The sequence below is a fragment of the Syngnathus scovelli genome, chromosome 15, assembly GCF_024217435.2.
Source record: "Syngnathus scovelli strain Florida chromosome 15, RoL_Ssco_1.2, whole genome shotgun sequence".
Lineage (NCBI taxonomy): Eukaryota > Metazoa > Chordata > Actinopteri > Syngnathiformes > Syngnathidae > Syngnathus > Syngnathus scovelli.
The window spans coordinates 9,035,275-9,049,154 of record NC_090861.1 but is presented as its reverse complement, the minus strand read 5'-3'; positions in this window follow the sequence as shown (position 1 = coordinate 9,049,154).

Sequence of the window (13,880 nt, the reverse complement as noted above, 5' to 3'; positions counted from 1 at the left end):
GCATACTCCTGATCTTGCCCTATTAAGGGTACGCCAGCTGCGTCTAGGGAGGTGTGCCCCATCAGCAATTTCTTCGGTGGGGTCTTGAACATCACTGTTGGGGGTATTCATTTGTTCAGATTCCTTCCATTGGCCCACTCTATACTCACTCTATTTGTCTTTCAGTGCTGGCCATCACACTCTTCATGTCAGATAAATGCAACCTCGACAAAGTGGCCTTTGATGACTTTGATAACAATTTTTTTATCCTGATCTAATTTGGTTTTGGCCTTAAAATCAATCGGTTGCACTTCTAAAATGAGTTATGTCTGTTTGGTCACCAGTAGGAAGGCGTCATTTTGTTAGCAACTGACGTCCCAAAAAAGGAATCATACGGGCAGCCTCATGAAAGCAATAGTAAATGGCCTTACTTTTGTAATCCCACTGTTGTTGCTTGTTGCCGTTTGCTTGTGTGCAGTCAGCCTGGACTCTTCTTCATCCTCCTCCTCATCTTCTCTGGATGAATTGCATGAAGAATCTGGAGGAGAAAATAAAGAATTGAGAGGAGAAAATGAAAACGAATCCGAAGGAGGAGAAACAGAAGAAGGAGGAGAAAAGGAAGGATCCGGAGGAGGAAACCAAGGAGCCGAAGGAGAAGATGAAAAAGAATCGAATGGAGGAGAAACCAAAGCGGCTGAGAATGAAAGCAAAGCAACGTCCGTGCGAGCCCAATATTTGTTGAATCTGTCTATTAAATCTTTACTCGCAAGTTAGCGATCCTCAGTGATGACTAAAATAAGGCAAGTCAAGCAAGCAAGGTGTTTTTGGCAGCTCTGACAACACCTGCCGCGCTAACACCTGCCTCACCGCAGTCATCTGTGACGGCCAGACGCGCGTCATCAACTGTAGTAAGTCATGTTATACACTACCGTTCAAAAGTTTGGGGTCACCCAAACAATTTTGTGTTTTCCATGAAAAGTTACACTTATTCACCACCAAACGTTGTGAAATGAATAGAAAATAGAGTCAAGATATTGACAAGGTTAGAAATAACGATTTGGATTTGAAATAAGATTTTTTTTACATCAAACTTTGCTTTCGTCAAAGAATCCTCCATTTGCAGCAATTACGGCATTGCAGACCTTTGGCATTCTAGCTGTTAATTTGTTGAGGTAATCTGGAGAAATTGCACCCCACGCTTCCAGAAGCAGCTCCCACAAGTTGGATTGGTTGGATGGGCACTTCTTGCGTACCATACGGTCAAGCTGCTCCCACAACAGCTCAATGGGGTTCAGATCTGGAGCGTCACATTTGTGGGGTCAATTAAACGCTCAAAATGGCCAGAAAAAGAGAACTTTCATCTGAAACTCGACAGTCTATTCTTGTTCTTAGAAATGAAGGCCATTCCATGCGAGAAATTGCTAAGAAATTGAAGATTTCCTACAACGGTGCGTACTACTCCCTTCAGAGGACAGCACAAACAGGCTCTAACCAAAGTCGAAAAAGAAGTGGGAGGCCGCGTTGCACAACTGAGCAAGAAGATAAGTACATTAGAGTCTCTAGTTTGAGAAACAGACGCCTCATAGGTCCCCAACTGGCATCTTCATTAACTAGTACCCGCAAAACACCAGTGTCAACATCTACAGTGAAGAGGCGGCTGCGGGATTCTGGGCTTCAGGGCAGAGTGGCAAAGAAAAAGCCATATCTGAGACTGGCCAACAAAAGAAAAAGATTAAGATGGGCAAAAGAACACAGACATTGGACAGAGGAAGACTGGAAAAAAGTGTTGTGGACGGATGAATCCAAGTTTGAGGTGTTTGGATCACAAAGAAGAACGTTTGTGAAACGCAGAACAAATGAAAAGATGCTGGAAGAATGCCTGACGCCATCTGTTAAGCATGGAGGAGGTAATGTGATGGTCTGGGGTTGCTTTGGTGCTGGTAAGGTGGGAGATTTGTACAGGGTAAAAGGGATTCTGAATCAGGAAGGCTATCACTCCATTTTGCAACGCCATGCCATAGCCAGTGGACAGCGTTTGATTGGAGCCAATTTCATCCTACAAACAGGACAATGACCCCAAACACACCTCCAAATTGTGCGAGAACTATTTAGAGCAGAAGCAGGCAGCTGAATCTGAACCCCATTGAGCTGTTGTGGGAGCAGCTTGACGGTATGGTACGCAAGAAGTGCCCATCCAACCAATCCAACTTGTGGGAGCTGCTTCTGGAAGCGTGGGATGCAATTTCTCCAGATTACCTCAACAAATTAACAGCTAGAATGCCAAAGGTCTGCAATGCCGTAATTGCTGCAAATGGAGGATTCTTTGACAAAAGCAAAATTTGATGTAAAAAAAATCTTATTTCAAATACAAATCATTATTTCTAACCTTGTCAATGTCTTGACTCTATTTTCTATTCATTTCACAACGTTTGGTGGTGAATAAGTGTGACTTTTCATCGAAAACACAAAATTGTTTGGGTGACCCCAAACTTTTGAACGGTAGTGTATGTAATATGACTTGTAATGTGTCCAAATAATATGTCCAATCATCCCGTATTCCGTAACGAGCCTTCTTCCCTGCGCAGCTGCTCCTCAGACGATCAAAGTACTTTTGGCCATTTACGGGCGTCGGGGTAAGACGTTTTGCTGGTCGGCAGAAATGGAGGACGCCAATCCGAACCTGAACTGCAGCACCTCTGTCACAAGTCTCGTAGCTAACAGGCAAGAATGTGTTCTGTGTGGCACGAAGATAACTTTCTCAAATTCTCAACATTTGGCTTTCATTTGTAGATGAGAAGAGAGGTCCATGTGTGACATCCTCTCATTTAACAGCACTCTGCCTGAAGACCCTTGCCAAGGCACAGAAAAGTACACATGGATTGGGTACCGATGTGGCTGACCGGTGAATAAGATTACATCCGGCGCATGCAGCGGCAGCGGCATGTTTGAATGGTATTGTTGAAAGAAAAACAATTAAAAAGGGGCCTTGCAGAACACCGTTTTTAAGTAGCTTACGTTTTCAAGTCTCTGAGTAGAACGGATAGCATCTTTTTTCCCCACGAATTATTAGCTTTTGTAACTCATAAAGCCTCTCATAGTTAAAGGACTCGTTGGTGTTAAATTGAATGAATCTTGTTGTCTCTGACATGACTGCATTCGACACTGAGACATTTAACCATCTAGTCCTTTGCTCCATTTTTGTGTGTTTTACAGAATCTGCATGGATGAGTTTTCTCTTGATCTAAAATTTTAACTCACACTGTAAACCTATTAAGAAAAACCGATTGTGTGAATAGAAACCAAAAGGCTTAGAAGTGATTAATTTTAATACAAGCGTTGTCTTACTTTTGATTTTGGTGGGTTCAGTTCACATCTCAATAATGGTCATAACTATGGAAATTTAAACCAATACCAATAATCGATAATTTTGGGGCATACGATAGCCGATGACCGATGAGAAAATGATACTGTATAGATATTTGCACCTGCACCTGATTTTGTGTGAAGAGACCATTGTAAAAATCGCAAAAAAAGATAAATACATTTCCTACTACAATACTAACTCCAGAACCATTGTTTAGAGCAAAAGGTTTGAATTTATTAATATTTCTGCTCTAATGCTGACAATCAGCAACTAATTCTGGGTTGTCCAATGAAGTTATAAAATGACAACATAGAAAGTTAGGCCTCAACATTTCGGATTAATTTAACATAGTATAACAGGAAATATTGTAACAAGTGTATTCGCATATTTTGGCCTTTTAGGCCACGATGGCTGCCTTGCACGACTCCACTTGCACTACTCCTCCTGTACTTTTGCGCTATCAAACTGACTGTCTGCTGTATGCACATTTGCACCATCTCCACCAAGTTGCTCTTATTTATTCATTGCTCTTATTTATTCATTATGTGCCTTCTTACTTTTACTTTTTGTATTGTTTACTTTAATGTGTTATATGTCTTGTCACCGTGGGATAGTAGGAAACGCAATTTCGATCTCTTTGTATGTCTTGACATGTGAAGAAATTGACAATACAGCAGACTTTGACTTTGATTTAGCTGATTCACACACACAAAAAACACAAACACCGATCCGCCTGTCGATCTCGCGCTCCATCCTCCCCTCACTCGTGAAGAAGACTCCAAGATACTTGAACTCCTCCACTTGGGGCAGGATCTCATCCCCAATCCGGAGAGGGCATTCCACCCTTTTCCGATCGAGGACCATGGACTCGGATTTGGAGGTGCTGACCCGCATCCCGACCGCTTCACACTCGGCTGCGAACCGTTCGAGCGAGAGCTGGAGATCACAGCCTGAAGAAGCCAACAGCACCACGTCATCTGCAAAAAGCAGAGACGCGATGCTGAGGTCCCCAAACCGGACCCCCTCAACGCCTCTGCTGCGCCTAAAAATTCTGTCCATAAAAATTATGAACAGAATCGGTGACAAAGGGCAGCCTTGGCGGAGTCCAATCCTAACTGGGAACGAATCCGACTTAGTGCTGGAAATGCGGACCAGACTCTGGCATCGGTGATACAGAGACCGAACCACCCTTATCAGTTGGCTCGGCACCCCGTACTCCCGAAGCACCCTCCACAGAACCTCCCGAGGGACACGGTTGAACGCCTTCTCCAAGTCCACAAAACACATGTGGACTGGTTGGGTTAACTCCCATGCACCCTCGAGGATCCTGCTGAGGGTGTAGAGCTGGTCCACTGTTCCACGGCCAGGACGAAAGCCACACTGCTCCTCCTGAATCCGAGGTTCAACCTCCCGACGGACCCTCCTCTCCAGCACCCCTGAATAGACCTTACCGGGGAGGCTGAGGAGTGTGATTCCCCTGTAATTGGAACACACCCTCCGGTCCCCCTTCTTAATGTGGGGAACCACCACCCCAGTCTGCCAATCCAGAGGCACTGTCCCCGATGTCCACGCAATGTTGTAGAGGCGCGTCTGCCATGACAGCCCCACAACATCCAGAGCCTTTAAGAACTCCGGGCGGATCTCATCCACCCCCGGGGCCTTGCCACCGAGGAGTTTTTTAACTACCTCAGTGACTTCGACCCCAGAGATTGGAGAATCCGCCTCAGAGTCTCCAGGCCCTGCATCCTCAATGGAAGGCATGTAGGTGGAATTGAGGAGGTCTTCGAAGTACTCTCCCCACCGACTCACGACGTCCCGAGTCGAGGTCAGCATCACGCCATCCCCACTGTAAACAGTGTTGACGTTGCACTGCTTCCCCCTCCTGAGACGCCGGATGGTGGACCAGAATTTCCTCGAAGCCGTCCGGAAGTCATTCTCCATGGCCTCACCAAACTCCTCCCACGCCCGGGTTTTTGCTTTAGCAACCAGCGAAGCCGCGTTCTGCTTGGCCATCCGGTACCTGTCAGCTGCCTCCGGAGTCCCGCAGGCCAAAACGGCCCGATAGGACTCCTTCTTCAGCTTGACGGCATCCCTTACCGCCGGTGTCCACCAGCGGGTTCGGGGATTGCCGCCACGACAGGCACCAACGACCTTACGGCCACAGCCTCGGTCGACCGCCTCAACAATGGAGGCGCGGAACATGGTCCACTCAGACTCAATGTCCCCCGCGTGGGAAAAGCTCTGCCGGAGGTAGGAGTTGAAGCTTTTCCTGACAGGAGATTCTGCCAGATGTTCCCAGCAGACCCTCATAGAGCGTTTGGGTCTGCCAGGTCGGACCGGCATCTTCCCCCACCATGGGAGCCAACCCACCACCAGGTGGTGATCAGTTGACAGCTCCGCCCCTCTCTTCACCCGAGTGTCCATAACATGCGGCCGCAAATCCGATGACACGACTACAAAGTCGATCATCGAACTGCGGCCTAGGGTGTCCTGGTGCCAAGTGCACACATGGACACCCTTAGGTTTGAACATGGTGTTCATTATTGAAAATCCGTGTCGAGCACAGAAGTCCAATAATAGAACACCGCTCGGGTTCAGATCGGGGGGGCCGTTCCTCCCAATCACGCCCTTCCAGGTCTCACTGTCATTGCCCACGTGAGCATTGAAGTCACCCAGTAGAACGATGGAGTCCCCCGAAGGAGCGCTCTGCAGCACTTCCACCAGGGACTCCAAGAAGGGTGGGTACTCTGAGCTGCCGTTTGATACATAGACACAAACAACAGTCAGGGCGAAGGCCCGGCCACCAGATGCTCGCCTTCGAGCCCCGCCTCCAGGCCTGGCTCCAGAGGGAGGCCCCGGTGACCCGCGTCCGGGCGAGGGAAAACGAAGTCCATTCATTTTAATCATCATAAGGGGCTTTGTGAGCCGTGCTTTGTTAGTTAGTTCAACCCGTAAGTTTCAAGTTCACATACACTGCTCAAAAAAATTAAAGGAACTGTTTTTTATCAGGGTATGGCATGAATTCAATTACACTTTTCTGATAAGGTTTTGGTCAGGTACGTGGCAGAGGGGGTTGTTAATCAGTTTCAGCTGCATTGGTGTTGATGGAATTAACAACAGGTGCACTAGAGGGGCAACAATGAGATGGTCCCCAAAACAGGACTGATTTTGCAGGAGGAGGCCATTTCAAGTTCCTCCCTCTTGATCTTTTTTAACTGTTTTTCCACAAGTGTTGGCTTTAGCTAGAGTCATTATCACGACTGGGAGCAGGAGGCGATTTCTTAACCCTCCTGAAGTTGCGCAGATTGTCCAACTCCTCCAGGATGGCACATCTATGCGTGCTGTTGCAAGAAGATTTGATGTGTCTCCCAGTACAATCTCCAGAGCATGGAGGAGATTCCAGGAGACAGGCAGTTACTCTAGGAGAGCTGGACAGGGCCGTAGACGGTCCTCATTCCATCAGCAGGACCGATATCTGCTGCTTCGTGCAAGGAGGAACAGGTTGTGTAAATTCATGATGAGGCATATCTGAACTGGTCTCGCAAAGGCAACAACAGAAGTCACACTGATTTGCAATAAAGGCGATTCTGATTCTGATAACTTGTAATACAAAATGTCTCCTTGGGTCACATGCATAACTATACCCCCATTAAATCTGTGCCGGAGAGTGGCGACCCCTGCTGAGTGTTTGTTGCCATGAGATAACCATATTGTGCTACCGCATTGAGATTCGCCAGCAACAATAGACAAACAGCAAAAGTGGATATATAACGTCATAATTATTATCGGCTCATTGACTGTTTTTTTTTTCTTTTCTTTTTTATTATTGGCGTGACGTCACAGATGCCAATATCGGTCGAAAATTATCGGCCAGCGATATCGTGCATCCCTAGTCATTACAGTTTATAGTGATTTGCAGGACTCACACATTTAAAAAATGAAAAAATAAAGAACAAATTAAACCGTGTGTTCATTTTAACTGTAGTGCCTTTGGTAACAGTACTGCACCTGATCTTTTCTTGTGGTTCCCGCAATTATCAAGGTCCCCGGTTTAAATTTAGCAAATATGTTAAGTGAATAATAGTCAGCATGGCGTTTTCAAGTTACCCAACATATAATTGCAGAAAGAAACCCGAAAATTGTTTCCACCCCATCCCGAACCGGTGACTTACCGCGATTAAGGCGGACGTGATAACCCAGGGGTGGGCAAACTTTTTGACTTGCGGGCCGAATTGGGTTCTAAATTTTGACCGGGGGGCCGAACCAGGAGCAGTTGAATGTAGTGTTTGTGTGAAGTAATATAAACGACCTGTAAAGGTCATTGCATAAAAGATTTGGGCCTTTAGTAGGTAGTAACGCATGGATATTCAAAAAACGTTTTTTGAAAACAAATGCATTTATTAACAACATTAAAAAAAAAAAAACATCCCTAAAAAACTGCTATCAGTGATTCTCATAAAATATGACACTGTTATTATGAATAACAGTCTCCATCACTTCAGTGCCTGCAGGTCAGATTAATGAAAGATGTATGTTTATCTTATGAGATCACATCAAACGGCAAACATTCTGACCAAATATATAATCTTGAAGAATCGGTGAAAGCATACATCCAAATAAAGTAATCAAAACGGCAACACGGTGAGGGGTATTGAAGGAATGAGGTCGAAATACAAAAAGTCCTGCCTCGTTACAAAAACAGATATGCTCAAACCTCATTGAATAAAGTACATAAGCAGACAAGTATATTCACATATTAAATAAATAAAAGAAACATTTGAAGCATATAATTATACGTACACACCAAATCAATAAAGAAGACATAACTAGACATTTTTGATAAGTGGTGATGAGAAAGGTTTTTATAACTTTATGATCTGATATATATATTTCTGAGGACTTTGAAATAACAAATGACTTTTGATATATTGCCTAAATAGCTTAATGACCCTTAAGGAACTGTGGAATGCATGCCTGATGTTTTTTCTCTGAATCATGGACACGGCCAGAGTCGTCTTGACCGTTCAGTACTTGATTGTATCTTATGTTTTGACTAATGCTAGACGCCAGTTTTTGATTACTACTGAACGCTCTGCACAGAGGGAAATAGTTTGTCTAACAAAGAAAAGATACGGTTGAATGCGGTACGACAGTGTATGTCCAAGATTGGAGAAGAATGTTCACAGGAAGGTCACGTGGAGATAAAACCAGTGGGTGCCAGAAGGAGCCACCCGAGAACTCGGCCAAAGATGATCGCCAAGGCCGAGAGACGGGATGGAAGACAACAGCCCCCTCCAAACACACACACACACACACCAACAGCCCCCCACCAACACACCGAGTCGCCCATAACCAGCACCACTCCCATGGAAGCAGACTCTCCTTCGAACTTGCCCCACCCCGAAGACTCATCGCCCATCAATCCCAGCCCACAATGTGCTACTGAATATAAAACTGATCTAACAACCTTGGACTTTGCCTTTTCTGAATGGAGACTTTCCGCTCTTGAAGGGCCCAGCGCTGTATTGTACTTTCCTGAAAACAGAGCTTTTTGAACAATAATTGTGATTGAATTCAACCAATCTGTCTAAGTCTAATTTCTGCTTCAGTGTCTTTGCATTTTCCTAAATCTGAAGAAATCAAACGAGCACGCAGTGAGTAAATTGGATAACAGGTGATTGACAAAGGCTTTTGCCGTGAGGCGCAGATAACGCGCTCCCTAAATTGTGGACAAAATCCAACAAATGGTGACCATCCGACGTGATTTCTTCAGAAGGGAAAGTGCATGCTCCACAAAGGATTCTTCGTTCTCCGCTCTTGCTCAACAGTATTGCAGTCCGATCGGCACAAAAGGTAAGGGGGAAACTTTTTTTCTCTCTCCCAGTTCAGCAATATTGTGGAGTGAAAGCGGAATACAAAAATTAATAATTTCAGCTCTGTGTTCAGGAATGGTGGTTGTATAGAAGTGTGTGTTTGTGTGGAACTTGGTAAAAGTGATTTGTGGAAAAAATTAAAAATACAAAAACAGGTGAAGGCGTCGCTGATATAGCAGTACGGATGCCGAGCGACTCCAATAGTGTGACCTTAGAACATTATAGGGCTGTCTAAGGCGAGGGACATCTGGGATGTCCGAGTCGTGGTGAATTAAGAGAAAGGTGGTGAGGACTTTGTCTGATCAGCAAAGGGCGCTCACACCGCTGGAACTTGTGGGATGCCAGTGACTAGCATATGGGCACCTGAGTGGCCTCAATAGTAGACACTTAGGAACTTATACTGTTGCCTAAGGTCGGGGTCGATTGGATCGGCCAGGCCACCAATACGAGTCGGGGACTCGTGAAAAAAAAAAATAAAAAATGGTGAAGGCATCGCTGATATAGCAGGACGGATGCCTGGCGACCTCAATAGTGCGACCTTAGAGACTTATATTGTTGTCTAGGGCGAAGGGTAACTGGGTTAACCAGGTCGCTACATAATTGTTGAAGTGTGTCTATGATGATATTGTGTGGAAAGCAGGCTTGGCTGTCAGATGGGACAGCGGCACAGCTGAAGAAGTGAGTGATTACCGTATTTTCCGGACTATAAGTCGCTCCGGAGTATAAGTCGCACCAGCCATAAAATGCCCCAAAAAGTGAAAAAAACATATATAAGTCGCTCCGGAGTATAAGTCGCATTTTGGGGGGCAATTTATTCGACAAAATCCCACACCAAAAACAGTCATGAACGAGCAACAACAGGATAAACAATAGCAACAACAGGCTAAACGATAGGTATGCTAACGTGACAAATACAAACAAAGAGCTGAGAACGGGCCTGACGTAACATATAGAGTGATTAAGGACAACTATTACATGAATAACATGTTTATAAAACCATCGGTGTCACTCCAATTCATTAAATAGCAACAACAGGCTAAACGATAGGTATGCTAACGTGACAAACACAAACAAAGAGCTGAGAACGGGCCAAATAATAATAAATAATAATAATAAATATAAGAGGAGCAAAAATAGAGCAAGTGTACATACAGCAGACAGTAGACTTGGATATGGTGCTTTAAAGTGTTAATTGCTTTATTTGATGTTTTCTCTATTTTTTATGTTTTGAATATGTTCAAGATAAAGATATAAAAGCATGTGAAGTGATCAACTATACTAAAAATAACATGGGAAGTGGTCAACTATACTTGTAAGTAAGTGATGTCTTAATGCTCAAGTAAAAATTTGTGAAATAAAACATATATAAGTCGCTCCTGAGTATAAGTCGCCCCCCCACCCAAACTATGAAAAAAAGCGCGACTTATAGTCCGGAAATTACGGTAGTTGTGGTGCTGTTCATGGGATGGAAGTGATGATTTGTGGTTCATGAAGAACAATAAGTTGATTTGTATAAAATTGTTGATTTTATTTAGATTTTGCATGAGAGTTGGAGTCAGAAAAATGGCTTAACAAGAATTTGATAAAGAATGTATATTTAATTAGCATGAAGGTTATATCCCATTGTGTGGTGGGGTTAAACTGTAACCATTTTTGTTTTCAAAAGGGTGCGGCTCTAAAATTTGGGCCAAACGGTCAGGTGGGCACAAATGCATATTTTGGACAGAGGTGGGGGGTTACATTGGTGGCGAGGCTCTCCGCACTTCAGTTGCCTCCCCCCCCCCACCCTTGTTATCAGCTGGGAAGATTGTCATGTCTATGTTGTGGGCCCGTGTGTTTGTTTATGTGCATGTTTGTCTTTGTGTATCAGTTCGTTATAAAGGATGGAATTGCGTTAAATGGTTTATCAGATTTGCATTGTTAAATGTAAAAATTAGAAATGATAGAATAATCTGAGGGTTGTGGTCAGAAACTCGTCCAACGAGGAGAGTGCCCAGCCCTCATAAAAATGTGAGAGTAAGAGAGAACATACATTGTAGAATTGGATAAAATTAAATTATGATTGCAGATTTTAAATTTAGGAGGAATTATTGATTGGTTATGACATAAGACTATACAAGGACATGTAAGGATAAGTCAAAGATTTGAATCACTTAGAGTTAAAAACAACAAATAAAAACGACATTGCAAGGGGGACACTTTTTATCAAAAGAACACCAAGTAAAGTATTAAGTAGTGGGCATTCGTGATTGGGATTAAATTAAGGATAAAATTAGGTCAATGATTAGAAATCAATGGTGCTCTACACAAAAAGGCTTAAATTTTAATGGGGAAATATTTGGAGTACTGTGTTGGTCTACATAGGTCATGGGCCTAGTTTATTTGGTTTTGATTATGGTTTGGGTTTATTTTGTTTATTGTTAGGTTTTCCTTGTGTTTATTGTTAAGGTGTTCCTTGTTATTCTCTTATCCCCTGCATTGTAAATGTCTTCTTTATGCAGATAGGTTAACAGGCTAGGAATTTAGTGAGGAGATAATTGATCAATTGATGGGGGTTAATAATTGTCCAAATCCTAGTCACATGTTTTGAGGGACCACAGCATTATATTTAATTTGCAGGCCATTATTTCGTATGTGATGACAGTGTCTAGATAAGTAGACTGTTTTATCAAAAATGTGAGAATGAAGGAGGAGGTTTGATTTGTAATCTGGCATTTGGGTGCCACTTTTAAGAGTCTGTGCAGGAGCATAGATTGTTTTTGTTTGTTTTTAAAGATATATTTAAAAGTTTATCTTGGTGCAGTAAGGATATCGCAATTTTGAAAGACTTAAAATTAAAAGCAAAATTCCATTTTAATTCTGACACATGCCAGCTAACATGAGGATGGGAAATAAATAAAGGAATGAATACTAGCTCAAATGTGGCATGTGTTTTAAATTGGGTGATAAGACATTCACTTCCAAGCGCTATCCTTTAGCGCTGCTGACAATAATAACTTATGAGATGTTAAATCAAGGAGGAGTGTCATATTTGGAACACCGGCGCTGTATGACCTATAGATTGAACAATAACATTCACCGCATATACAACCATGTTGGTAGATTGTTAAATTACATTACAGTTTATTACAAAGGATTTCGGAACTTTATTTGATGATAAACACTGGAACAAGGATTTTAGCCGTGTTCATGGGTAGGGTGGATGGATTACTCAAAAAAAAAAAAAAAAAAGCATTTGATAAGGGCGGCTTGATAGTAAGATGATGAGTGTGCGCAACTGATAGGATACAAAATGTTAATAGGAAGATTTGGGGTGTAAGGAACAAATACTACACATGAAGACTGATAACACGAAGATAGTTTTGTGAAATTTGTGTCCCAGTGTGTTCTGCCCTAGCGCATGGCACAAGTCCTGAACTGAATCCTTGTACTCTACTGGCTGCCTCAAAATCAACAGAGGACTGTCCCTGGTCATGAGACACCTTTGACCTTTGGGAGAACACCAGGAACTATTATCATGCTTGAAGGGGGCAAGCACAGCTCTTCACAGGACAAGAACCATATAGTTGGTGGAATACACACAGTTGCAGATCAAAAAGAAAATGGACTGAAAGAACAAAGACAAGATGGACGCATTTGAGAATGGCGGACGGTCCAGCCCTGAATCATCATCATGAGAATCTAAGAGGAGAGGCTGCTAAAGACTTGCACGAGTCACATGAAGTCAAACTGGACACATTGCTAAAGACTGCTGAAGCATTACAAAGTTGGTGGAGTGTGGGACAAAAGGGATGGAAGTGTGTTTGGGTGCTGGGGCAGACATAACTGAGGAGTTTTGATAAAAGAGGGAATAATAAGGCTGCTTATTGACACTGAAACGGGGATAAAAAACAAAATACATAGATATGGAAAGTGAAGATGCACTGACAAATTATACGACAGCGTGATCAGAAACTTTGTAAAGTGGACATTGATCAATAGAAATTAAATCATTTGAATCATAAATTTTTATATGTAACTTAGCATTTCGAAGACATAATTAATCTAACTGAAATAATGAAATTTTATAATTGGACCAGTGAAAATTTGGATTCGGGCAACAGAAGGCTGAAGTGCTAAACTTAATTGACCTTTATCAAACCAACAGAATTTAATTACACATCCACTGCGACTGATTTATAGGATGCATATTTCAGCTTGAAGGGGTGAGGGGCCATAAGAAAGTTGGAATTCTGGATAGTCAGCAAAATAGTAATACAGTAGGGCTTTAAATAACCAATACAATGACATGACCCTTGTGACAATTGATTTAAATGGCAATTTATGATAGGCACTTGGGGTTAGGATTAACAATCCATCCATCCTTCCATTACTGGTGCGGCTTGTCCTTACGAGGGCCACAGGTGATTAACAATAATAACTACAATTATTCATTTCTGTAGAAATTGCGTGTGAAAGCGAAGAGGCTGAATACAAATTCGGGGAAAGCTACAAGATTATGTTTAAATTTGGAACGTGTTGAATTGGCTAGAAAATTGATTAAAATATAGAAAGAAGTTTGTAAAATTGGGCGTGAATTTTAAAGTTGAAAATTTGAAATTTTCCACAAGTGAGAAGTTTTGGAATAGGATGAACCGTTGAAAAATTGAAATGGGTTGAGTCAG